Source organism: Eschscholzia californica, unplaced genomic scaffold (assembly GCF_041429995.1).
Source record: "Eschscholzia californica isolate CP2 unplaced genomic scaffold, dmEscCali1.0.p SCAF_2, whole genome shotgun sequence".
Taxonomy (NCBI): domain Eukaryota; kingdom Viridiplantae; phylum Streptophyta; class Magnoliopsida; order Ranunculales; family Papaveraceae; genus Eschscholzia; species Eschscholzia californica.
Genome location: NW_028238309.1, coordinates 14,102,267 through 14,130,204, shown reverse-complemented (window position 1 = coordinate 14,130,204; position 27,938 = coordinate 14,102,267). Strand labels below are relative to the sequence as shown.

General features: G+C 35.8%; 1 long non-coding RNA gene across 1 annotated transcript; it reads right to left on the bottom strand.

Annotated features, from left to right (window-relative positions):
* Positions 1-594: 594 nt before the first annotated feature.
* LOC147556405 (uncharacterized) lies at positions 595-3,688 on the bottom strand. Its single transcript, XR_015235347.1, has 5 exons — positions 3,354-3,688; positions 1,915-2,004; positions 1,606-1,698; positions 962-1,489; positions 595-876 (listed from the first exon to the last, which is right to left on the bottom strand). It is a non-coding gene; the product is annotated as an uncharacterized LOC147556405 (long non-coding RNA).
* Between the last annotated feature and the right edge of the window lie 24,250 nt (positions 3,689-27,938).

Below are 27,938 nucleotides of genomic sequence, written 5' to 3'. Positions count from 1 at the left end.
GGTCAAAGTACAAAAAGAATATGTCAATGTTATTCAATGAATGCTCAACATTCTCTTCTGAAAGTTGAAATTTCTGAACAATCTATTCATTTCACCACACTGAAAAACCATCCAAAAACCCCCCACAAAGCATCCTTACGAGAGCTCAATGCAATCCATTTTAATTGCTAGCAGTTGACTCAGTCACCTTTGTCTAATAAGCAGAAAAATGGTGGATCCAGTAAGAGATTCTGTATTTATCAACTTACGACTCTAGCTCTGGGGTTCAATGAGAAGCGGTAAGTCAACAATGGGAATTGTATTTATTCCTCAGCAATCTCTGGGTCGATACTATGTATCCTTATCAACACTTTTAGGAAAAATCTACCACAAAATGAACCAACCAGCCACATGTTTATATAGCGATTACGATTTATAAGTCTCAACTGAGAATATCTTTTTCTTCTTATTCTGCCGATCGACCAAGTTCTAATCTAATAATTACATACACACTAATATTTGAGACAAACAGAATAAAAAACTATGCTATTAAACACAAAAAGATAGAAAACACAAACTGATGTCTCATACCATACTATTGATGAGAAGTAGTTATGACTTGTGAAGAAAATTTATCACCTCAATCATAATTATGTTAAGAGTCACTGCGCTAATGAACTGAACATGTGAATATTTAAGTAATTTTTTTCACAGTTCTATCTATTACAAAGATGGAATAGAACAAACACGTCAACTAAGTAAAACATCTCAACTCTGCTGGTTCTTTTCTCTCCTAAAAGAGTAGAGAACTAAAATCAAGTACAAAATGATCGATAGTTTTCAATCCATAATTAGCGTAGAGGTAGAATGTGGCGCCATAATCAGTAATATGTGTTCCTGAAATTTATAGTTTCAGAGATTTCTACTCTATCTTCTCAGATAACCTAAGGTACTAAAAAGGTATTTAGTGAAGGAAACATACCGGTTACGGCAAAGATCCTTGACATCAAGTCGAGTAGGTATGAACTCTCATTGGAAGGATTCACTTTCTCTGCCTTAACAACAATAATCTTCACTTTCTGTTCTTGACGATAACTTTCTTTGTTGATTTGAAACCTGAAAATAAATTGGTTAAAGAGACTATGCCTTGTTACTTCAGGAAACTTAGTACCATCTTCCTCTTCGTATTTTAACTGATACAATTCTTTCGTCGAGCGACCCAAGATCTCCTCTCCTGTCTCATGGAAAGTTTTGACCTAAGTAACTCCAGTATGATCTTGTACTTGGGCTTGAAGAAGATACCTCTAATCACACTCCTCAAACTCTTGATTGCACTTGTCAGTTGTCACATTGCTTGCAAGCAATCAATTTCGAAAATGAAATTATTATCAGCCACATTATCTAATTCGGTGGTTCTCATAAGCACACCTGTGTATTCACATATAGGAGCTCCTGAAGGAATAAAATCCCACGATCTTACTGCCCATCCTTTCTTGGGAGTTCGCTAAACCTTTAAGAAGCATTAAAACCAGATTACAAAGTCAAATTGTACCAGTAGGAATGGGAAGTTCAATTCAACATGAAGATTATCAGAAAGGTAATTGATGTGCAAACTCAAGTCGATACTTCAAGCCACGCTGAGAAGTTCAGTTCACACAATCAGGCCCACATGCACAATTAGGTTCACATTTAAATACAACAGACTTCGATTCAATCAACCTGGAAAATGAGAAAGTACGATTTTTACATTCACATCCAAAAAATAAAAAGTGAATCCATTAATAACCATATTAATGGTTCTTAGTGATATATAAGCAGACAACACTGCTCTGGATGATATTAGCCACAAAAACTCGTGCCATAAGGTACAAAGAAGTTATAACTTATAAGGACATTTTAACCATGAATTAACAGAGAAAAGACAACCTATTTTACCTGCCACCGTCTTTGGAGACATATTGGAAGTCAGAACCATTAAGCCTTGCACACTTACAAATTCTGAGATCAATACAACGTCCTTTGCAACTGCAGCCAACGACATTTCGCAGAAGCCTTATAGTTTCATGAACTATGACAGATTTTATATATTTATAACCTATATATTAGAAATTTATTAAATGAAGTAATAACAGTGAATGACTCCCGACTCTCTAGAACCATATCAGTGCCACAATATATAAATATTATGTCGTTTCGTTTAAGAAAGGTGAGCGCTTACAATGGAAAAGTAGAAGTTATGAATTCTAAACAAGAAGGGCAATCAAGTTGACTTGAGTGTTGAGAAATAATAACAAAAACATGGTAGAGATAAGCAGGGTAAACAGAACAAGTGAACACATGTTGTAAGAGTAAATCATCAAACAAGAAGCATCTGTCAAACAAATTAGAGAAATACATTTATCGACTATGGAAAGATCAAACTGGAAAATACGTATTTCTCCAACTATTACTTACGCAGAAAAGGACTATAACATATAATCCAGTCAGCGAGTTGTATTGGAAAGTTAACTCAAGTAGCTGAAGCTCAAAGAGCCTTCAAAGCAAATAAAGTCTTATTACCATACAAGTATACAACCATTTATCCATATTAAAGCATCAGTTGAAGTGAGTTTTGTTATGGCTTAAAATTGTTATCTAGTTCTAAGAGTTGTTGTATCTCTATACACAGTACAAACATCTCCTTTCTATGTTGGGGAATGAAATGTAAGATATGTGCCTAGTGTGTAATGGCTTACATTTGGAAATAGAGATTCCAGGACTGAAAGCAGGACACCCTCAAACAATTTGTACAAATTTAAGTGGTCAAATATATTTACTTGCAGAATTTTAATACCGTGAGACATAAATTTATGTTGAAGATCCGTACTCTCCCTGTGAATGAGAAAAAAAACCTTATGAATTTGTTTTGCAAAGAATCAAATCATGGAACTCTTTCGACTTTATGTAACAAAATTTCCAGAGTCCACCATAAATAACGGCTATAGTTCATTAGTTTTAGGTTGCAACCAATAAAAAGAAAAACTAAACAAATTAGATTCAGATCCAAAAAGATTAATCAAAACCCTCTCTAATTTGAACTATATATAAATTCAAGATGAATTAAATAAGCATACAAACCAGGGTTAAATAATTGCATAATTATTCACCATAATTGATTAAACCCTAAAACTTTGATTTCTACTCCAAACGAAATTAAACCCTATTCGAGGGAATGTTCTGACTATGAAAAACAAACCCCATCAAACCCATGACTCACTAAGCTCTTTGATTTCAATTGGATATTATGTTCCATAAATGATGGTAAAAATAACAAATCTAGACCAGAAACAAAAATTTCACAATGAAAAATGATAAAAACAAAATACCATCTTTACCTTCAATGTTCTTCAATATTGGAGTTTTGCCCCATCATATAAAATACCCTTTGGCATTAGATATAATTTCGGAGAACATCAAAAAATAGAACTTACTAAATTAGGGTTTAAATTTTTTTGGATGTATGAAGATGAAAGAGGTAAAATGAATTCATGCTTCTTCCCAATAATTAACCTCGACTATTGAAGGATGGAAAAGGCGTGAGCAAGAGGTTACTACTTTTTCTTTGATGCAAGAAAAGGAAAATGGAGGGTCTGTAACCGAATTAGGAAAGGATAAGATGAAAGAAGTGAATTCAGATGAAGGGAGTTAAGGTACCGAAGGAAGAGAAGACAGAGAGATTGGAGCGACAAGGATTTAATGTAGCCGTTTCAATTAGTCAAGTAGGATTTAACGGATACGCCAGGGTCCCTTATGTGATATTAGTCTGAACGACCCAGATTAAAAGAGAAGGAAGTATTTGTTGTCCAAGTCATCATCCAACTCAGCATCCAAATCATCATTTAGGAGCATTTATTTTGTCCTAGTCACAACCTACCTGTTTTGTTATATAGATTTTCTAATTCAACTCTTCTACACGATGTAGGCTTCTCTTTTACTAAGGAAGTATATAAAGATTTTGTAGTAAAGTCACCTTTTAATGTATGTATCCAAATCAACTCATCCTTCTTATTTATTTTCGAAAGTGGGATCTCACAGATTGCCTTGGCCGACAATTCATCAAATTTGTCTTCTATAACCATCTTCTTCCAACCCCCATTCACATCAATAAGGTCCTTCACAAGAAATAAATTGGTAAGGTCAATACCTTCTTCTTTCTTGCCCGGCTTGAACCCCCTTAGACTTGGTATCCATGGATCATCCCATATACGAATACAATTTCCATTCCCAACCGAAAAACACGCCTCTTCCTTCACAAATTTCCTCATCTCCAATATCCCTTTCCACGTAGCTGTAGCACCTGGTTTTGCTCTATAATCCCAAAAATTATCGGTTTTGAGATATTTAGCTTTTAGTAATTTTACCCACAAAGCTTCTGATTGTGTTAAAAACATCCAGGTTAACTTGCCCACCAACGATTTATTCACCATTCCCACATCTCTAATACCCAAACCACCATCTTTTTGGCCAGCTTTCATTTTTTCCCAACTCATGAAATATAATTTCTCCTTCTTTTCACTATGTCCCCACCAAAAATTTCTTTGACAACGCTCTATTCTTTCTACAACTCCTTTCGGCACAATATTCGTTGAAAGAAAATAAACCGGGATTGAAGCAAGCTCACTCTTAAGTAGATTCATTCGTCCCGCATGTGAGAGTGAGTTCCTCTTCCATCCCATTAATTTATTTTCTATCTTCTTTAGAATAAAATCATAAGAGGCTATCTTGTGTTTCCGCTTCAATAAATAATTTCCCAAATAAACCTCATCCTTCTTCATCTCCTTTACACCCAATAAATTTAAGACCCTATCTCTTCTTTCCAACCCACAGTTAGTACTAAACTGAATCGACGACTTTTTGAAATTTATTAATTGTCCCGAACATTCTGCCTACAAGTCTAATACCACCTTCAATTGCTCCACATTATAATCTGAAGCTTTCCCAAAGAAAAACAAGTCATCTGCAAACATCAGATGACTAATACTTGGAGCAAATCTGTTCACTTTAATCCCACTATAATGCCCACAACGTTCTGCCTGAGAAACCAATCTTGTGAGAGTTTCAAAGCACTATATAAACAAATACGGACTTAAAGGACAACCCTGACAGAGCCCTCTCTTACTATAGAAAAAACCCTTTGGTCTACCATTCAATAATAGTGAGAAAGATGTTGTAGTCACACAACTATAATGATCTTGTGAGTATTTGCTATAATCCCAAACTTCTTCAGAACTGCACTTAAGAAATCTCATTCCATTCTGTCATATGCTTTTGCCATATCTACTTTCATGGCAAAAGCTCCCTCTTTCGCCGTTGTTAGTGAAATAAAATGAAAAAGTTCTTGCGCAATTATAATATTGTCGGAAATCTGTCGTCCAGGAATGAAGGCATTCTGTACCTGAGATATGATATTGTCTAGTAATGGTCTCAACCGATTGCTAAGAATTTTAGCAACTATTCGGTATAAAACATTACATAACGAAATAGGCTTGAAATCTGCCAGTATTTCTGGTGCCTGCACTTTAGGAATAAGAGCAATAAAATTATGGTTAAGATTACCTGGTAACTTGCCTGACTCAAATATATATTTAATCTGATGTGTGACTTCTTCCCTATTACCGTCCAACAATGCTTATAAAAATCAGCTGAAAACCCGTCTGGTCCTGGTGCTTTCCCCACCTTCATCTCATTAATAATATGCCATATCTCCTCCTTTGACGGCACACGACTAATCATTAGATTTTCTGTTGCTAGTAATGGTTTGTCCGTCAACTCCAAACCATCAGGAAATGGAGTTATTTGTTCCGATGTTGAAGCTTTATAGAAGTGTTTAATAAAGGTATTAGATATAACTGATGGGTCAGATGACCACGTCTGATTCGGTAGCTTAACCGAGAAAATATTATTCTTTCGTCTTCTGTTCAATATAGAAAGATGAAAAAAATTTGTATTTCTATCATTTTCCTCCACCCAAAACTTCTTCGCTCTCTGCCTCTAGAAAATTTCTTCTGAATTCCTTAAACTTCTTCACTATCCGCGCTTCCTCTTCTAGGTTGTCGACTGATGGAACCCTCATTTGTGTTCTTAATAATGTTTCCTTGGTCTCCTTTATCAGTTCGAATATATGCCCCACTGAATGCGTACTCCACATTTTCAACTCCACACCTAGTTGTTTAAGCTTGTCTGTGAACTCACCTCTTCCCTATCTCCATTTTTCCTTCATAATACATTCGAAATCTTTATGCAATGTCCAGTGTCTTTCAAACTGAAGCGGGATGCTACCTCTGATTTTTGCTCTCTCTGTATTTAAAATTATCGGCGCATGATCCCTATGAAATCTTGGTAAGTGTTTAAATATAGTATTTGGGAAACAAAGTCTCCAAAAATTATCCATCACTTAAAATATTAAGTTCATTCGTATGGAAGATTTAATGTTACCGTATATATCTTCCCAATATTTTGTTTGACTAAGTAAACAATAACCCAAATATCAAGCAAAATCTCTTAACAACATTGACACAAATTTTGTTCATAAAAAAAACAGGGACACAAATTTACTGACTAAATAGTAAACAAATTCAATTTTCTAAATATCCCACCGAAATTTGCTTATATTAAGTCAAACCAATTTTGAAAATTGAACCATATGCTATATGTTAGAGCAATCGGAACTATTCAATCTTAAAATATCTCCTGCTACTTTGGTCAAACATGAATTCTAAAATCTCAACTAAAATATCTCTAACACCCGAGATATTACTCAAATATGGATCGCCAATAACTGATCAACATCTAAGCATGTAATAACCGATTAAATGTACACAAAATAACATCAGATTTCGTTCCTAAAACATTTCTAGAATCGGTTTTACTAGTCAAATCGATTTGATTTTAAAATCCAATATAAGTCTATAGTATGGAGATATATTTCAAAGAACCTTTAAATCAAATTTGTTTCAAATAAAATGATTCAACAATATTATTTCGCATATCTAAACTTAAACGATAATTGAAGATCATAGGTTTAGATATCTTAACAAATAATAAATAATTTTAAATACTAATCAACAAAGCTAAAGGCAGGCTCTGATACCAAATGTTAGGAAATTGAATTCTAAATATATGCGGAAGTTACATATTTTCAGCTATTGTTGATTAAGTAGAAATTAGAACTGCAATATAAAACTCTGAAAGTCTTCTAACCCCAATCCTCTCCGTAAGTTGTTGTATTATTGATGGAGGCTACAGACATTCGGTTATTGTAACTACTCCCACTTCTTTTCCATCGAAGAAGGGGGTAGTGAGTTGGTCAAAACCAAGTTAGAGGGAAATTAGGAATGTGGGGTCACCCTTAGTCTCCAAAAGAGACGTGTCCAACATAATGTTTATATCTTCTTTCCAATGAAAAAAGCTAATTCATTTGTTACTGCTTCAGGTATTGGTGCTCTAATGGTACTCACTGCAAATTCATCATCTTCTTCCTCTATTTCTACTGCTAGAAAGAAGAAATCTTGATCTGGTATTAACGGAAAAGGAAGAAGAATTATTCTAGAGGAGTCATCTGAGGATGATTCAAATGGGTTGTGATGAATTTGAATGAAGATTTAGGTTCTTAGAAGATTAGTTGGATTAAAGATGAAACACCAAGTTGAATTTGGATGACATTGATATTTCATGGCTCCTGAATTTCAGCACATGATTTCAATGTCTAAGTCAAAGAAGCCATTCTTAGCAACCAAAAATAGTAGCAATGAGTTCAAACGGACGAACACAATTTTCTAGGGTTTTTTTTTTGTACCAAACTCAATTTTCTAGGTTTTTTTTTTATTTCAAGGGGTTTTAGGGTTCACGAAGAAGACCCGTTTCCATTGATTTTCTCTCTCTACAAATTTGTTGGTAATGAAGAAAAAGAATAAAGTAAGGGTTTATGGAAGAAAAGAGGGAAGACTTAATATAAAAGCTCTAATTCTTGGAGGACATGAGTGAAAAATAATAGAGTGATGTCCCCTTAAACACGGTTGTCCATATAAATTTTTTAATTTTTCTAGTTGTCCACGTAAAATAGTTGTCCGCAAAAGATAATTGGTTGTCCATGTATTGGCTACCCTTTTCTTTTGTTTAATGGCTTTTGGTGAGTGCTGGTTTTTCTTTTGTAATAGACTTCCTTTGAGAGTAAATAAAAGTTGTTGTTTTCCCGTTATCGTTTTAATTACTTTGATTGTTGGGCTCCCTCCGTCTTTCCCTTTTTGTTATGTTTCTTCTTTGTCTCTACTTCTTCTTCTTCTTCTTCTTCTTCTTCGGATGTGTAATCATTCACCAGTTGTAGGGTTTGACGGTCTTTTTGTAAGCAATCTTCTTGAACCAATGAACAATTTTATTTTTGCTTGGTGAAATCTCTTCTTTCTTTTGATTTTTTGTTCCTGCATGCATACTTCAGATATTGACAGCAAAAATATTAATCTGTTAGTATAATCCTAAGCTTACTAATATTTTTTCCTAACTTGCTACGCTTTGCTCCGAATGTCTTTTCCTGCGCATAAAATTCAAATTAGACCTATCCTGATTATGCATGGCCTAACTTACTAATCCCCTCTGCAAAATAAAAACTCCGCTAGCCTTGTATATTGGTTTGTATTTTCTTCGCAGTTTGGCTGATTGTTGGTGTTAAGTTCATCTAGGGCTTCCCCTTGGCCCCTGGTCGTGGCTCTCGCTACCACCACTGGTTTGCTCGCTTGAGCAATGCTATTTTGGACTGGGACTTCTCCTTGACTCCTGGTCGTAGCTCTCGCTATTAGGGTTGTTTCGTCGGCTTGAGCACGGCTAGTTTAAACTATGACTTCTCCTTAGGCCCCTAATTGTGGCTCTCGTTACTAGGATTGTTTCGTCGGCTTGAGCACGACGAGTTTAGACTTGGACTTCTTCTTGGGCCCCTAGTCGTCTCATCCCTATAGTCATTTCTTCCGATCAAGTCGACACTCTTTGGTGTAACCTGATGAGACATGAAAATGTCTCATTTGAATCTCTTCACTCGGGTTAGTTAGTCCAGTTCGAGAGGTTACTCTGATGATTTGTCTGATTTTCTTTCTCAGGTCTCACTTACGGAGTTCGATGCGAAAACATCATGATAAAGACATACTTGAGGGGCATTTTGGTCATTTTAATGACAAGGGTGTTCTGGTCAATATTAGTGCTCATGTGAAAGTAGAGTCCAATACGAATCTATCGGCGAAAGCGGAAGTGGAATCAGAGTCCGGATTAAGGAGATAGTCCAAGTCAAAGTTTGGTTCCAAAATTAGTTGACCAAATGGGTCAGTGACACGGCACGCAGGAGGGAAGGAGATCAGATGGTCCGGATCAGTTGTGGGCTACGTTTTGTCAGTCAAGGTGGGTCACGGGATTCTCAAAGAGCATTAGATCCGGTACACCCCAGTAGAAGATATCACCATGCAACCAACCGTGAGTGTCGAGATCCGAGATATTCTGCACACGTGGCTTTCATCCAACAGCAGCTTGCACATTTTCTTGATGCACCCAGCAGCAGCAAATCTTTTCACCTTACAACCCATGTTGATTGATTAGTAGCCATACCATTTTGAATTTCTTCTAAATCTCTCTGAATATCTTTCTTAGAGAGAGTCTTCTCTTTATGAAAATGGAAATAAAACAAACGTGAAGAAGGAATGAGATATAGCTTGAGAAGGAAAGAAATTTGAATCAGAAGTTGGAAAGGAAAGAAAGATAGATGGAGCTTGGACTATTGTGTGATAAATATGGTGGGTTCGTGATGAGAATGGAAGGAAAGAAATTTGAATCAGAAGTTGGAAAGGAAAGAGAGATAGATGGAGCTTGGATTATTGTGTGATAAATATGGTGGGTTCGTGATGAGAAATTTGAATCAGAACTAATGTTTTAGTGTTTTAGGTCATTGATTGATCTAATCAAAAGCATGTTTAAATTTCCATTCAAACACTATTATCTAGTTATTCAAGTTTGAATCTAATTCTTCTAGTAAAAGACAATACATGCAAACGGCTCGTGATGCCACTGTAGGGTTTCGTGTGTATCTAATACATCTATCCACTGTAGGCTCGTGATGACACCGAGTGTATAACTTGAACTCCCTCCTTCGAGTCAAGTAGGACCTTCTTGAAGGTTGAGATGAAGATTTCCTTCTTCTTGACTAGATAATTAAGAGAAACTCCTTTTCTCTCTTTTTCAGACAGCTCTCTCTCTCTCTATGAGAAATTACACTGAAATTCTTTTCAGTTGGCTTAGGTTTTCTCTCCTTTTACTTTCTTACTTTCCCTTAGGTTGTCTAATTAGGTCCTTATATAGAAATCCCTAGAATAGGTGTTTGACCCAAACTTAGATTCCTAAAACCTAATTATAAGGTATTTTAACGAAACACCCTTTTAGGGTACCTTTAGTGTGGCCGGCCAACATAGCCCCTTTATGGGCTTCCTTGGCCTGCCCACTAAGGATATAACTGGCCATAAGATGGGCGGCCCCTTGCTAAGGTCGGCCATCACATGGCTGGCCCTCCTAAAGCCTTCCCGGGTCTTCCTTTAAGGCCCGGTTATGTCTGTCTTTTATCCGGACTCTTCCGAACCATCTGGACTTACTAAGAATGGATCCAATCCACCTATTTGCCAATCTTTCACTAGTCATTTCTCTCCGTTCAAACCATCACTCTTATGTGTAACTCTTGTAGGATCCGGTCTATGTTAGCCGCGGATTACCGAAGTTATCCGACGATCGTAGTTGGCTTCTAGCTAAGCATTACAACCCCTAATTCGATCGGACTAATGATCTTCCGTCTAAGGTCATCACGATCCTATTCGCCAAATCGTATGCATTGACATCTTGGTCGAAGGACATTCCTTCGGAAGGATACCATTCCTTCAGATCGAGGAAATATATCCTTCATCGAGTTCCTCCATTGCTTTTCTCCTTTGCTCCGAGGAGTCGATGTTGGTGGATTTGGCTTCGATGAATCCATCATCTTTCACATGACAATTTTTTAAGATCATCTTTTACTTTTGCAATTTCTTTCTGCAGTAAAAGATTGAATATTTATTGAACCTTTCGGGGGCGAGTTATGGGAACTCAGTGAGACGTGCTTGTGTCAAGCTTGTCTTATGGAAGACGATGGGGGCCCTTTTATAGGCTGACCTAGACCAACTGTGATTAGACGGTGTAGATGAAGCTAGGGATTAGGGATTCGGGTTTGACATCTAGGGATTGATTTAGTTTCTTATTTTGAAGAGAGATAAAAAGATAACTTGGGTGAAGATAACCCCCAAAACTTGATCATTGTAGGCATTGCTTTTAAAGAAAGTCATATTGAATTGACCAAGTCATAAGTGGAAAATACGTTGCCTATAACAAGTTTGGGCATTGCCTAGAAAATTTCCCTTATAGAAATACGGGTGGCCACTTTGTTTTCAGTAGACACAAATACACTTGAAATACAAAAATAAATGTTGGAAACTAAATTAAAAAATAATCATGATAATATTTGGTATCCTGATTCTCGACAAAATCTCATAGTAATCAAGTATAATTCTCATTTTTTTTTTAATAATTCTTTAGGCACATTTGTTGTTTATTCACATTCAGTTGTTTGTCTTTCATTTGAATTGATTTTCGTTTATTTAACTCGAACAACTACGTACATACATCTTATTTTTCTTTTGTTATCTCAATCTGAGAAATAAATTTTAATGAGCTCATTTTATAATCTTTATAATCAAGCTAGAATCATTTATATATATTATAACGCGATGGAAAATGATCTGAAACTAATAGTGTAGTGGTTCATAGGTCACGCATGTTTATATAGTTGAGACTCTTAAGTAGGGCTACCATATTTAAGCTCGCTTCGGGCCATTGGAAATTCAGGAACGGCCTTGGTAGTTTAGGCAATAAAAAACTTAGAGGTAGGAAAAGATGGACTTTGAGGCCCTTAGGATGGCCCTACGGGTCTATATATATATATATATATATATATATATATATATATATAGTAGGCCCAAGATATTTTAGTTAGAGTTTATAGTGCTCATTCGATTCATGATGTATTGCATATTACATTCATGATGTATTGCATATATTATTCATGATGTATTTAGTTAGAATTAACTTCAGAGAAGAAAAGGACCTGTTACTTCAAAACTTTATATATAAGAGGGTTTGGCTCCCTTCAACCCATCCAACATAAACCATTTATCAGGTTTCTCTCATCTTTTATTTTTGTTAGTATATACCTTTCCCTCTCTCTCTCTATGTATAAACAAATTCTCTCTCTGTACATGTATATATATATATTACTAACTAAAAACTTTACAGTGAGAAATGGCGATGAATGTAGCGGAAGAAATTGAGCGACTAGAAAACGAACTCAAACAACTCCCGGTCACAAAAAATATATCTCTCCTTGAAGAAGCCGAAGATAGGGTAAAAGTTTTTGGTTATGATTATTGTTATTATTATTTTAACCTTGTAATAACGTCAAACTTTTATCTAATTAGCAGATGTATGAACTGAACTGCAAAATGTTGCGGACGGGTCGGAGAGACGGAAAAGATAAGCTTCGTAAAGACCTCAGAAAAGCAGAAGACTGTGTTCCGAGTTTCTATGAGAGACTAAGCGAAGAGGAAAAAGTATTAAAGAGGCCGAGAGACCAAATCCGGCGCAGAATTGAAGAACTTAGAGATCAGAATATGCCATAAAAATATCTGGCGAAAGAGTTTTTTTTTATAATGTTAGACTGAACTTTAGTGTTAAAATTAAAACCTCCATTTCAAAAGTAGCTAGATTAAATCTATGAATATTTGTGGTTGTTAGATATAACAATCGTACTATATATTTGTGTTATCATAATTAAGTTGATGATTAAGACTTAAGTTGATTCTGAAAATGTTTTAAATTCCAAGTCACTTATTGTTGAACGACAAAAGACAGAGACGAGTATCGCTGAACATGGATGACTAGTTTCTTTTTCTTCTTATTACAGGTAGGTTTTGTGTGGCCTTGTGATGAGACACTCATTTGACATGTTAATTTGCTATTTATGGTGAGACACTCATTTGACATGTTAATTTGCTATTTGTTTCACATTTGACCAGGATATGACTTCTGGAGGTTATAAGATGGCAACCTATTTGAATTTTCTTAAGCATTCAAAACAGGGGCCTACAATATATATTCCTGTAGAAAGATGCTAACAGATAAATTAATAAAGCCTTGGCTACAAATCAATTAATCAATAGAATATATGAAACTTCCTACACTGTTGTTTACATGTTAATGGAGAACGAATAGACATCGGTCTAGACTTGGATAATGTGGTTCCTATTATTTTTGAAAAAGGAGAAGGCCTGTTGTCATCCACACCTACATATTCGTTGTTGTTTATGTCTTCTCTATTCTTCTTCAAAAACATGTGATCGAGATCTTCTAACTCTATACTCTCGAAAAACATCTTTCGACACCTTCGAGTTAGAACATCATCAAGACCTTGAATAATTAGTTTTACCTTTTCTTCTATTGACTTCATGAAGCAATGTTGGATTACTAGTTTTATATATTCTTCTCTGTTTTTACTACTCAAAACCATTTCCTTCCCTCCAGAACACAACTCTACAACTCTACAATTTTCCTTCTGGACACTGCTTCATCTTCTTCTTCACTTTCCCAAACAAATGTCAAGCCCAAACCATCTGAATCTACAAACTCATAGTCCATCTCTAAAATATCTCTGCAGCTTTTGTACATGTATGGATCCACATTGCGTATATCTTCCAATGTAACAATAGATCCGGCTAATTGCAAGAGAAACAATCGATCAAATCCAATTTGTATTTGCACGTCGTGCATCAATGCTAAAGCAATCACTCGACCACAAAACCCATAATATTGAAGTTTTTGACGATCCACTTTTGCTGCAAACAAGATAGTGAAATTATTAAAGATAGAAAATGTTGAAGTTGTAAGGTAAAACATGACTAAAAACATGAAAAACAATTCAAAATGTTGAATAAAATACCTGGATTAAGATAGATCCTCTGAGGGTTATGTGGGCATGATAGGAACAGAGAACTCTGTGGAGTGAATAGATGTCGGCATAGCAAGAGGAGCCACCCCTTGAAAACTCCATGACCTGCAAGTGCTACCTCATTTTTAAACTGAGGGATAATTCCATTCCGCAACAAAATGGGGTTTGCAAGCCCAACATGCTTGAAAGAAGCAACCAATAACTTTGAACTGTCAATGAGAACTTTCGTCTTCTGTGGGTGATAATCACAGACCTGATTTGGAAATATCATCGTGATCAAATGTCTTCTACATTCATTGTTTAGTAAATTCTTATGTCGAAGAAGCCACTGGTGATCTTCGCCTCTTTTTGAATTCATAATAAGTTTATTTATTGAAGCTCGGTGAGAATTCAAGCAAGATGAGAGTTTTTCTCCAAATAGATTATAATGTTTAGATACGAAGTTCAATTCCTTGAGAATAGATAGATAATAAGACCATCCGTGATTAAATTCGCATTCAGTACATCTTGTATACTCAATGCCATCGTCCATATATGTCAGACCAAGATCAATGTTGTCAAGTAACTTATTAAGATCTTCCCAAAATGGTAAAAGTTGTGTTACATTATAGCACACATCCACAAGCACCTCCATAGGAAGTAAGTGAAATGATGATAAACCTCTCGATCTCATGTACTCTTCAATTTTCGTACACATATGGAGCGTCAATACAGAGAAGTCACGGATATCACTCTCAAATCGTGATTTTAACAAAGACGGCACTCTGCAAAAGCACGACTCTCTGACCAACTTCATATTCACAACAAACTGTTGAGTGAGCTCCCTTATAAATGGTGAAAGTAAAAGAGTAAGTCCCTTGGTGTTCCGTGCATGAAAAATTGTGATGTGTTTGCAGGCCCAATTGATTTCAACAAATATATGTAAGTTTGACGACATATACACTCTTGTTCAGAACTTCTTCCATACACCATTCTAACCCCGGGTACCAATCATACTCACATCTGCCTTATCCCAAAAAACCCCACTGCTCAAACCCTGGCGGATTATCGTCCGATCAGTCTTCTTAATACCACTTATAAAATTATTACTAACATCCTAGCTGAAAGATTAAAATACAACCTTAATCCCATCATCTTTCCCTTGCAAGCAGCCTACGTCCCCGGGAGACAAATATCTGATAACATCATTATGGGTCAAGAACTCATTCATTCCTTTAAAAATATGAAAGGATCTACTGGGTACTTTGGCCTTAAATTAGATATGTCAAAAGCTTTTAACCGTGTCAAATGGTCTTTTCTTGTGGATATTATGAGGCGGTTGGGTTGTTCGGATCACTGGATTAACATGATCCCCAATTGCATCTCTACCTCCTCCATGTCTTTCCTCATCAACGGTCGACCAGGTCCCGCCTTCTTCCCTTCCAGCGGCATCCGACAGGGCGACCCGCTCTCTTCTTTCCTCTTCACTTTGGTCATGGAAGGCCTTAGTAGACTTTTTTCTTCCAACTCGGACAAACCCCTTTCTTCGGGTTTCCTACCAACAACTCTAACCTCACTATCTCACATTTACTGTTTGCTGACGACTGTATCATCTTCGACAAAAACTCGATTGATAACATCCACAACCTCAAAAACATTTTGAACATCTTCTGTGAATCCTTGGGTCAAACTATTAACAATGCCAAATCCAATATCTTATATTCCAAAAATTCCCATCCTAAGTTTAAACGCATCATTATGAAAACTCTAGAAGTCAAATATGCTTCCACCTCTGAAAAATACCTTGGTGCCCAACTCTTTATCGGTGCCCAAAAAACTAAGGTCTTCCACACTATTCTGGACCAAATCAAATCCAAACTCTCTAAGTGGAGCCATTCTTTCCTTTCTCAAGTTGGCCGCACAGCTGTCATCTCAGTTGTTACTTCGGCCGTTCCCCGCTATTAGACGCAATGCTTCCCAATACCGAAAAGTGTTAGTAAAAGCATAACGACTTTGCAAAAGTCCTTCTGGTGGGGAAAGTCCAAAGGTATATGCACCAAAGCTTGGTCATATATCTGTCTTCCTAAGAAACATGGAGGGCTAGGTATCCATGGTCCTCATCTAGACAACACTGCCCTCCTTAGCAAACTGGCTTGGCGCCTTAAATCCGAGCCTGAAGCACTTTGGGTCCAATTTTTGAAAGCCAAATATTTCCCTAACTATAATGCTCTTGGGCCAGCAAAATCCCACCATTCGTGGAATTGGAAAGTCATCAAAAGAAATTATGACAACATCGATCATCTTATTACATGGGAAGTACACTAGGGCGAAAACATTAACCTTTGGACTGACAGCTGAATCTCAGGTACTACCAGCTCCATTCCTAACTCCAACAACTCAACTCTTACCAAAGTTTCCCACCTTATCACCAACAATCAGTGGAATGATGAGATTCTCCGCGCTACTTTCGATGAACCAACCCAGAATCTCATCCACACCATTCCCCTGCATAATGATGGTCCCGATCAAATGAAATGGACTCTTACAGAATTAGGTAATTTCACTGTTAAATTTATGTACCATCATCTTAGCATAACTAATCAATCTCCATCTCATCTTCCTCTTAACTGGAACTTCATCTGGTCTCTCCCCACTATCCCTCGAATAAAACTCTTCATTTGAATGATTTGCACGAAAGCGTTACCAGTCTGTGACAGGATAAGTAAGTATGTCGGAAACAACTGCAATTGCCCAAACTGCTCGGAAATTGAAACCATTGAACATGCACTAATACATTGTCCATGAGCGAAAAAAATTTGGTTTTACTTTAATATCATTTCTACTAACATCTACTCTTTAGCAGATTGGATCTTCTCTTGGCAGGATCAAAACCAAAGCAGTTGCACGACAAACGATATCCACTTTGTCACCATACTATGGTACATTTGGAAAACCAGATGTGACCATTGCTTCCAGCACTCAATTAATAATACTAGATCGGTAATAAATGTGATTATGGCATTCCAAAAACCAATATAGCACCTGAAAACCCAATACTAGATACAACTGAGAAATGGCAACCTCCTGTCACTCCTTTCTTGAAAATATATGTGGATGCATCTTTTACTAATATTAACACCAATATAGGTACTAGTCTCATTGTACACAACGCTCATTCTAATTTTATGGAGGCTAAAGTAACTTCATCACGCGCGTGAAACAGTGAAGAAAGTGAAGCTATAGAAATCCTCAACAGAATCAAATGGGCAGAGGAAAACAACCCAAAATCTATTGTGATAGAAAGCGACAATATCAATCTTATAAAGCACTTGAAGAACCCGAGGCATAAAATTCAGTGGCAATCGAAGATCCACATCCAAAGAATCAAAGACATCAAAAAGAGATTGGACAATATCAAATTCATTCACACGAAAAGATCACTAAACGTTCAAGCTGACAAACTCGCGAAATGGGCTCGCAAGAAGTATAGATTGAAAAACTGGAAAAATGTTCCTTACTTTTTAGTTCATATGTATTGCAATAATACTCTTGTTGCTTAATGTAATTCCACCTTTCAACAAAAAAAGAAACTTGTCAAACCGTAAGATAATTGAATACAACTATATACATGTCTCTTGATTATGTAGTTAACAAAATTTACGCAGATTATGTTCCCATCATCTAGCTCAACTAAATGCTGCATGACATTCAAATTTTTACTATTATAGTAAATAAAATTCACCCGAAACAAGTTCTGAATTAGAGAGAAGAGATAATTCTTATTCCATAACAATTGTTGATTACAATCGAAATATATATAGAGTCTCACTATCGCTCTATTAGGTAAGAAGACTAATTAAGATATCCTCTCAATATTACAATATATCTTTTATAAATACAATATAAAACAATATATTTGAAAGATATATAAATAAGATCATGTCAAGTCTTCATCATCTAACGGTACATGTTGCTGATGTCTTCACGATCCGATGGTAGATATTAGTCTCATTTACATTCCCCCTCAAGCTAAGCTGGTCGTTAGACTTGTTTAGCTTGCCATATAAATTATACTTATTGCAATTTGTCAAGTCCTCTTCAAACTTTATCTATGGCCTTTAAACCCCTTTCAGTTTTTTTTTTTTCAAAATAGTGGATGCTGTGTTTTTATATACCCATGACAGAAGAAGTGGGAAACTAGAGTCAGATCAACTTCTTTTTATTTTTTAACACAATTTTTCCCTTTGTTGTTAGAAAGAAAATCAAATTAGAAGAAAAAAATAGAAAATATGAGGCGGCCCTTGAGTTCAGAAAATCTTAGTCAAACTCTTTTTTTTGAGAAAATGAGAAAGAAACAGGATTTCAGCGAGAAAGCAATGAGGTCTGTGAAAACCCCACGAGAGAATAGAGTTATATGGATTAGTCAAACTCTATTTTTTTGAGAAAATGAGAAAGAAAGAGGATTTCAGCAAGAAAGCAGTGAGGTCGTTGAAAACTCCACGAAAGAGATAGAGTTATATAGATTAATAAAAGAGAGAATATTAAGATCCAAGAAAATTATACTGTAGAATAGAAGCCAATTACTGTAATGAGATTGAAAAGAAAGAAAAATTTAGAAGAATTTGATTTAATTTACCTCGATTAAGATATAATCATTGAAAATTGAATTCACGCATCCTCTAGAGAACAGGAAGGTAAACAAAAAAGTGAGAGATTTGAGAAATGAAGGATAAAAGGTAGTTAGGAGTAATCAAGGTTTTGATGTTTATAAATCTTGATGAACTTAGTTGACAAATGAGATCAAATTGTTGACACTTGCAAGGAAGGAGTAACTTTGTAATGTAAGACATCCAGAACTCATTCTCTCTTTATCTCCTTTAGATCTTAAACATTCTTCTACTATGGAAAAGTAGGAACAATTATAGATCAAGAAGTTTATTATTCTTTTTCCAAGCTAAGTGATTGAAAGGAAACACAAATTTAAAAATAAGTAAAAAAAATAAATTAATAGACAATACTCCGGCGGACGGTAGACATTGATATTGGCTACCGGTGTCGGTTTTGCGGAAGCTCACTAGGATCTAATTCAATACTCGTTAGAGTTTTTAGGCTCTGATACCATGATAAGTTTGTGGTCATCCAACTCAAAACCAATCGGCTATGAGTGGAGAGGACCTAGACATTATATTTTTTGGTTGCTAGTTACCCCTTCTCCCATGTGGGACTATTCTCACACGCCCCCTCACGTGTGGCGTGGTTAGCCTAACATGTGTTTTTTTTTAGGGTGGCATGGAGCACGTGCGGGCCTAGCTCTGATACCATGATTGAATTAGAGAGAAGAGATAATTCTTATTCCATAAAAAATGTTGATTACAACCGAAATATATATAATCTCATTATCGCTCTATTAGGTAAGAAGACTAATTAAGATATCCTCTCAATATTAAAATATATCCTTCATAAATACAACATAAAACAATATATTTGAAAAATATATAAATAATATCATGTTAAGTCTTCATCATCTAACGGTACATGTCGCTGATGTCTTCACGATCCGATGGTAGATATTAGTCTCATTTACATTCCCCCTCAAGCTAAGCTAGTCGTTAGACTTGTTTAGCTTGCCATATAAATTATACTTCTTGCAATTTGTCAAGTCCTCTTCAAACTTTATCAATGGCCTTTAAACCCCTTTCAGTTTTTTTTTTCAAAATAGTGGATGCGGTGTTTTTCTATACCCATGACAGAAGAAGTGGGAAACCAGAGTCAGATCAGCTTCTTTTTTTTTAACACGATTTTTCCCTTTGTTGTTAGAAAGAAAATCAAATTAGAAGAAAAAAATAGAAAATATGAGGCAGCCCTTGAGTTCTGAAAATCTTAGTCAAATTCTTTTTTTTTTTTCAGAAAATGAGAAAGAAACGGGATTTCAGCGAGAAAGCAATGAGGTCTGTAAACCCCCCCCCCCCCCCCCCCAAAAGAATAGAGTTATATGGATTTGTCAAACTCTATTTTTTTGAGAAAATGAGAAAGAAAGAGGATTTTAGCAAGAAAGCAGTGAGGTCGTTGAAAACTCCACGAAAGAGATAGAGTTATATGGATTAATAAAAGAGAGAATATTAAGATCCAAGAAAATTATACTGTAGAATAGAAGCCAATTACTGTAATGAGATTGAAAAGAAAGAAAAATTTGGAAGAATTTGATTTAATTTACCTCGATTAAGATATAATCATTGAAAATTGAATTCACGCATCCTCTAGAGAGCAGGAAGGTAAACGAAAAAGTGAGAGATTTGAGAAATGAAAGATAAAAGGTAATTAGGAGTAATCAAGGTTTTGATGTTTATAAATCTTGATGAACTTAGTTGACAAATGAGATCAAATTGTTGACACTTGCAAGGAAGGAGTAACTTTGTAATGTAAGACATCCAGAACTCATTCTCTCTTTATCTCCTTTAGATCTTAAACATTCTTCTACTAGGGAAAAGTTGGAACAATTATAGATCAAGAAGTTTATTATTCTTTTTCTAAGCTAAATGATTGAAAGGAAACACAAATTTAGAAATAAGTAAAAAAAAAATTAATAGACAATACTCCGGCGGACGGTAGTCATTGATATTGGCTACCGCCGCCGGTTTTGCGGAAGCTCACTAGGATCTAATTCAATACTCGTTAGAGTTTTTAGGCTCTGATACCATGATAAGTTTGTGGTCATCCAACTCAAAATCAATTGGCTATGAGTGGAGAGGACCTAGACATTATATTTTTGGTTGCTAGTTACCCCTTCTCCCATGTGGGACTATTCTCACACGCCCCCTCACGTGTGGCGTGGTTAGCCTAAAACGTGTTTTTTTGTTCGGGTGGCATGGAGCACGTGTGGGCCTAGCTCTGATACCATGATAGAATTAGAGAGAAGAGATAATTCTTATTCCATAAAAATTATTGATTACACCCGAAATATATATAGAGTCTCACATCGCTCTATTAGGTAAGAAGACTAATTAAGATATCCTCTCAATATTATAATATATCTTTTATAAATACAATATAAAACAATATATTTGAAAGATATATAAATAATATTATGTTAAGTCTTCATCATCTAACGGTACATGTTGTTGATGTCTTCACGATCCGATGGTAGATATTAGTCTCATTTACACCTACGCTGATTCCCCTTCTATTAAGTGGATTAATGAAGATTTATCCATATATGATTACGAATGCTTTTAAATCTCATTCCTACTCCCACTTGTTTAAGGAAATAATAAAAATTTGCAGAGAGATAAATCTTGGCTGATAACAATAATTTTGCATGGTTCAAATTATTCTTTCTTTAAATCTCCTTTTTAAAGAAAGAAATAAAACTTTTAATTTTTTTTTTGATGAAAGGAGGTTAATACCTCAATTTATTAAGTACTTGAGTTTGAATTCATGCTGGAACAATCTGTCTCCAACTAACTTACAATAGAATTTGGAATCTCATAGATTTCCGTACTTTGATTTGAAACATTCGTATAGGCAGATTTTGCTAAGATATGAGCTACCTTATTTGCCTCACGATAGCAAAAATTAAACGAAGTATTTTGTAACCTTGCAAGACCCTCGACAATTTCCATAACAATTGGTTTAATCTTCCATGGGATAACCTCCCTATCCTTCGAGCAAGCTTTTATGATTGTCAATGCATCTCCTTCTAGTATATACTCATATTCTTGCATAGATAGAGCACGTTGTACTGCCAACTGAGCTGCAATAGCTTCGGTCTCCATTGCCGATGAAGATTTGAATTTCCTCATCAAAGCCATAACGAACTTACCTTCCTCATTTCTGCACACAGCAGCTGCACCTCCCTTATCATTCGAAAACGCTCCGTCGAAGTTGATTTTTAGATAACCTGGTGACGGTGGTTTCCAGTATTGCATTTCTTTCTCCACTTGTATACTCACCTGCTCTTCACTATATACTCTCCCAACCGAGTAGTCTGCTTGCATAGTAGAAGCCTCTTTTATTATTGTGTACACATCTGGTTGTACTCCATTAAAGACACGAGCATTTCTTGCTTTCCATAAGCACCAAATAACATATAATCGATACTCAATAACTACTTCCACTTCTTCATTGTTTCCCATCCAACGGTAGATTAATTGTTTAAAATTTTCTTCCCCTTCAACTCGTAAATTTAAGGGATAGCTCGTCCACATTTCCCTTGCCTTCTTACATAATCTGAATAGGTGATCATCTTCTTCTTCTTCCTCCTCACAAATAGCACATATGGTGGAAACTTCATTATTGTATTTTAGTATTCGTACCTTTGTTGGTAATGTATTTTGAAGTAATCTCCATACAAACATTTTAACTCTCGGCGCCACATTGAACTTCTTCCATAATTTTCTCAATGATAACCCATTTTCTAATTCAACTCTTCTACACGATGTATGCTTCTCTTTTACTAAGGAAGTAAATAAAGATTTTATAGTAAAGTCACCTTTTAATGTATGTATCCAAATCAACTCATCCTTCTTATTTATTTTCGAAAGTGGGATCTCACAGATTGCCTTGGCCGACAATTCATCAAATTTGTCTTCTATAACCCTCTTCTTCCAACCCCCATTCTCATCAATAAGGTCCTTCACAAGAAATAAATTGGTAAGGTCAATACCTTCTTCTTTCTTGCCCGGCTTGAACCCCCTTAGACTTGGTATCCATGGATCATCCCATATACGAATACAATTTCCATTCCCAACCGAAAAACACGCCTCTTCCTTCACAAATTTCCTCATCTCCAATATCCCTTTCCACGTAGCTGTAGCACCTGGTTTTGCTCTATAATCCCAAAAATTATCGGTTTTGAGATATTTAGCTTTTAGCAATTTTACCCACAAAGCTTCTGATTGTGTTAAAAACATCCAAGTTAACTTGCCCACCAACGATTTATTCACCATTCCCACATCTCTAATACCCAAACCACCATCTTTTTGGCCAACTTTCATTTTTTCCCAACTCATGAAATGTAATTTCTCCTTCTTTTCACTATGTCCCCACCAAAAATTTCTTTGACAACGCTCTATTCTTTCTACAACTCCTTTCGGCACAATATTCGTTGAAAGAAAATAAATCGGGATTGAAGCAAGCTCACTCTTAAGTGGAATCGTTTGTCCCGCATGTGAGAGTGAGTTCCTCTTCCATCCCATTAATTTATTTTCTATCTTCTTTAGAATAAAATCATAAGAGGCTATCTTGTGTTTCGGCTTCAATAAATAATTTCCCAAATAAACCTCATCCTTCTTCATCTCCTTTACACCCAATAAATTTAAGACCCTATCTCTTCTTTCCATCCCACAGTTAGTACTAAACTGAATCGACGACTTTTTGAAATTTATTAATTGTCCCGAACATTCTGCCTACAAGTCTAATACCACCTTCAATTACTCCACATTATAATCTGAAGCTTTCCCAAAGAAAAACAAGTCGTCTGCAAACATCAGATGACTAATACTTGGAGCAAATCTGTTCACTTTAATCCCACTATAAGGCCCACCACGTTCTGCCTGAGAAACCAGTCTTGTGAGAGTTTCAAAGCACAATATAAACAAATACGGACTTAAAGGACAACCCTGACAGAGCCCTCTCTTACTATAGAAAAAACCCTTTGGTCTACCATTCAATAATAGTGAGAAAGATGTTGTAGTCACACAACTATAATGATCTTGAGAGTATTTGCTATAATCCCAAACTTCTTCAGAACTGCACTTAAGAAATCCCATTCCATTCTGTCATATGCTTTTGCCATATCTACTTTCATGGCAAAAGCTCCCTCTTTCGCCGTTGTTAGTGAAATAGAATGAAAATGTTCTTGCGCAATTATAATATTGTCGGAAATCTGTCGTCCAGGAATGAAGGCATTTTGTACCTGAGATATGATATTGTCTAGTAATGGTCTCAACCGATTGCTAAGAATTTTAGCAACTATTCGGTATAAAACATTACATAACGAAATAGGCTTGAAATCTGCCGGTATTTCTGGTGCCTGCACTTTAGGAATAAGAGCAATAAAATTATGGTTAAGATTACCTGGTAACTTGCCTGACTCAAATATATATTTAATCTGATGTGTGACTTCTTCCCTATTACCGTCCAACAATGGTTATAAAAATCAGCTGAAAACCCGTCTGGTCCTGGTGCTTTCCCCACCTTCATCTCATTAATAATATGCCATATCTCCTCCTTTGACGGCACACGACTAATCATTAGATTTTATGTTGCTAGTAATGGTTTGTCCGTCAACTCCAAACCATCAGGAAATGGAGTTATTTGTTCCGATCTTGAAGCTTTATAGAAGTGTTTAATAAAGGTATTAGATATAACTGATGGGTCAGATGACCACGTCTGATTCGGTAGCTTAACCGAGAAAATATTATTCTTTCGTCTTCTGTTCAATACAGAAAGATGAAAAAATTTTGTTTTTCTATCATTTTCCTCCACCCAAAACTTCTTCGCTCTCTGCCTCTAGAAAATTTCTTCTGAATTCCTTAAACTTCTTCACTATCCGCGCTTCCTCTTCTAGGTTGTCGACTGATGGAACTCTCATTTGTGTTCTTAATAATGTTTCCTTGGTCTCCTTTATCTGTTCGAATAGCTGCCCCACTGAATGCCTACTCCACTTTTTCAACTCCACACCTAGTTGTTTAAGCTTGTCTGTGAACTCACCTCTTTCCTGTCTCCATTTTTCCTTCATAATACATTCAAAATCTTTATGCAATGTCCAGTGTCTTTCAAACCGAAGCGGGATGCTACCTCTGATTTTTGCTCTCTCTGTATTTAAAATTATCGGTGCATGATCACTATGAAATCTTGGTAAGTGTTTAACTATAGTATTTGGGAAACAAAGTCTGCAAAAATTATCCATCACTTAAAATATTAAGTTTATTCGTAAGGGAGATTTAATGTTACCGTATATATCTTCCCAATATTTTGTTTGACTAAGTAAGCAATAACCCAAATATCAAGCAAAATCTCTTAACAACATTGACAGAAATTTTGTTCATAAAAAAAACAGGGACACAAATTTACTGACTAAATAGTAAACAAATTCAATTTTCTAAATATCCCACCGAAATTTGCTTATATTAAGTCAAACCAATTTTGAAAATTGAACCATATGCTATATGTTAGAGCAATCGGAACTATTCAATCTTAAAATATCTCCTGCTATTTTGGTCAAAAATGAATTCTAAAATCTCAACAAAAATATCTCTAACACCCGAGATATTACTCAAATATGGATCGCCAATAACTGATCAAAATCTAAGCATGTAATAACCGATTAAATGTACACAAAATAACATCAGATTTCGTTCCTAAAACATTTCTAGAATTGGTTTTACTAGTCAAATAGATTTGATTTTAAAATCCAATATAAGTCTATAGTATGGAGATATATTTCAAAGAACCTTTAAATCAAATTTGTTTCAAATAAAATGATTCAACAATATTATTTCGCATATCTAAACTTAAACGATAATTGAAGATCATAGGTTTAGATATCTTAACAAATAATAAATAATTTTAAATACTAATCAACAAAGCTAAAGGCAGGCTCTGATACCAAATGTTAGGAAATTGAATTCTAAATATATGCGGAAGTTACATATTTTCAGCCATTGTTGATTAAGTAGAAATTAGAACTGCAATATAAAACTCTGAAAGTCTTCTAACCCCAATCCTCTCCGTAAGTTGTTGTATTATTGATGGAGGCTAGGGACATTCGGTTATTGTAACTACTCCCACTTCTTTTCCATCGAAGAAGGGGGTAGTGAGTTGGTCAAAACCAAGTTAGAGGGAAATTAGGAATGTGGGGTCACCCTTAGTCTCCAAAAGAGACGTGTCCAACATAATGTTTATATCTTCTTTCAATGAAAAATGCTAATTCATTTGTTACTGCTTCAGGTATTGGTGCTCTAATGGTACTCACTGCAAATTCATCATCTTCTTCCTCAATTTCTACTGTTAGAAAGAAGAAATCTTGATCTGGTATTAACGGAAAAGGAAGAAGAATTATTCTAGAGGAGTCATCTGAGGATGATTCAAATGGGTTATGATGAATTTGAATGAAGATTTAGGTTCTTAGAAGATTAGTTGGATTAAAGATGAAACACCAAGTTGAATTTGGATGACATTGATATTTCATGGCTCCTGAATTTCAGCACATGATTTCAATGTCTAAGTCAAAGAAGCCATTGTTAGCAACCACAAACAGTAGCAATGAGTTCAAACCGACGAACACAATTTTCTAGGGTTTTTTTTGTACCGAACTCAATTTTCTAGGTTTTTTTTTATTTCAAGGGGTTTTACGGTTCACGAAGAAGACCCGTTTCCATTGATTTTCTCTCTCTACAAATTTGTTGGTAATGAAGAAAAAAGAATAAAGTAAGGGTTTATGGAAGAAAAGAGGGAAGACTTAATATAAAAGCTTTAATTCTTGGAGGACATGAGTGAAAAATAATAGAGTGATGTCCCCTTAAATACGGTTGTCCATATAAATTTTTTAATTTTTCTAGTTGTCCACGTAAAATAGTTATCCGCAAAAGATAATTGGTTGTCCATGTATTGGCTACCCGTTTCTTTTGTTTAAGGCTTTTGGTGAGTGCTGGTTATTCTTTTGTAATAGACTTCCTTTGAGAGTAAATAAAAGTTGTTGTTTTCCCGTTATCGTTTTAATTACTTTGATTGTTGGGCTCCCTCCGTCTTTCCCTTTTTGTTATGTTTCTTCTTTGTCTCTACTTCTTCTTCTTCTTCTTCTTCTTCGGATGTGTAATCATTCACCAGTTGTAGGGTTTGACGGTCTTTTTGTAAGCAATCTTCTTGAACCAATGAACAATTTTATTTTTGCTTGGTGAAATCTCTTCTTTCTTTTGATTTTTTGTTCCTGCATGCATACTTCAGATATTGACAGCAAAAATATTAATCTGTTAGTATAATCCTAAGCTTACTAATGTTTTTTCCTAACTTGCTACGCTTTGCTCCGAATGTCTTTTCCTGCGCATAAAATTCAAATTAGACCTATCCTGATTATGCATGGCCTAACTTACTAATCCCCTCTGCAAAATCTAAACTCCGCTAGCCTTGTATATTGGTTTGTATTTTCTTCGCAGTTTGGCTGATTGCTGGTGTTAAGTTCATCTTGGGCTTCCCCTTGGCCCCTGGTCGTGGCTCTCGCTACCACCACTGGTTTGCTCGCTTGAGCAATGCTATTTTGGACTGGGACTTCTCCTTGACTCCTGGTCGTAGCTCTCGCTATCAGGGTTGTTTCGTCGGCTTGAGCACGGCTAGTTTAAACTATGACTTCTCCTTAGGCCCCTAATTGTGGCTCTCGTTACTAGGATTGTTTCGTCGGCTTGAGCACGACGAGTTTAGACTAGGACTTCTTCTTGGGCCCCTAGTCGTCTCATCCCTATAGTCATTTCTTCCGATCAAGTCGACACTCTTTGGTGTAACCTGATGAGACATGAAAATGTCTCATTTGAATCTCTTCACTCAGGTTAGTTAGTCAAGTTCGAGCGGTTACTCTGATGATTTGTCTGATTTTCTTTCTCAGGTCTCATTTACGGAGTTCGATGCGAAAACATCATGATAAAGACATACTTGAGGGGCATTTTGGTCATTTTAATGACAAGGGTGTTCTGGTCAATATTAGTGCTCATGTGAAAGTAGAGTCCAATACAAATCAATCGGCGAAAGCAAAAGTGGAATCGGAGTCCGGATTAAGGAGATAGTCCAAGTCAAAGTTTGGTTCCAAAATTAGTTGACCAAATGGGTCAGTGACACATGGCACGCAGGAGGGAAGGAGATCAGATGGTCCAGATCAGTTGTGGGCTACGTTTGGTCA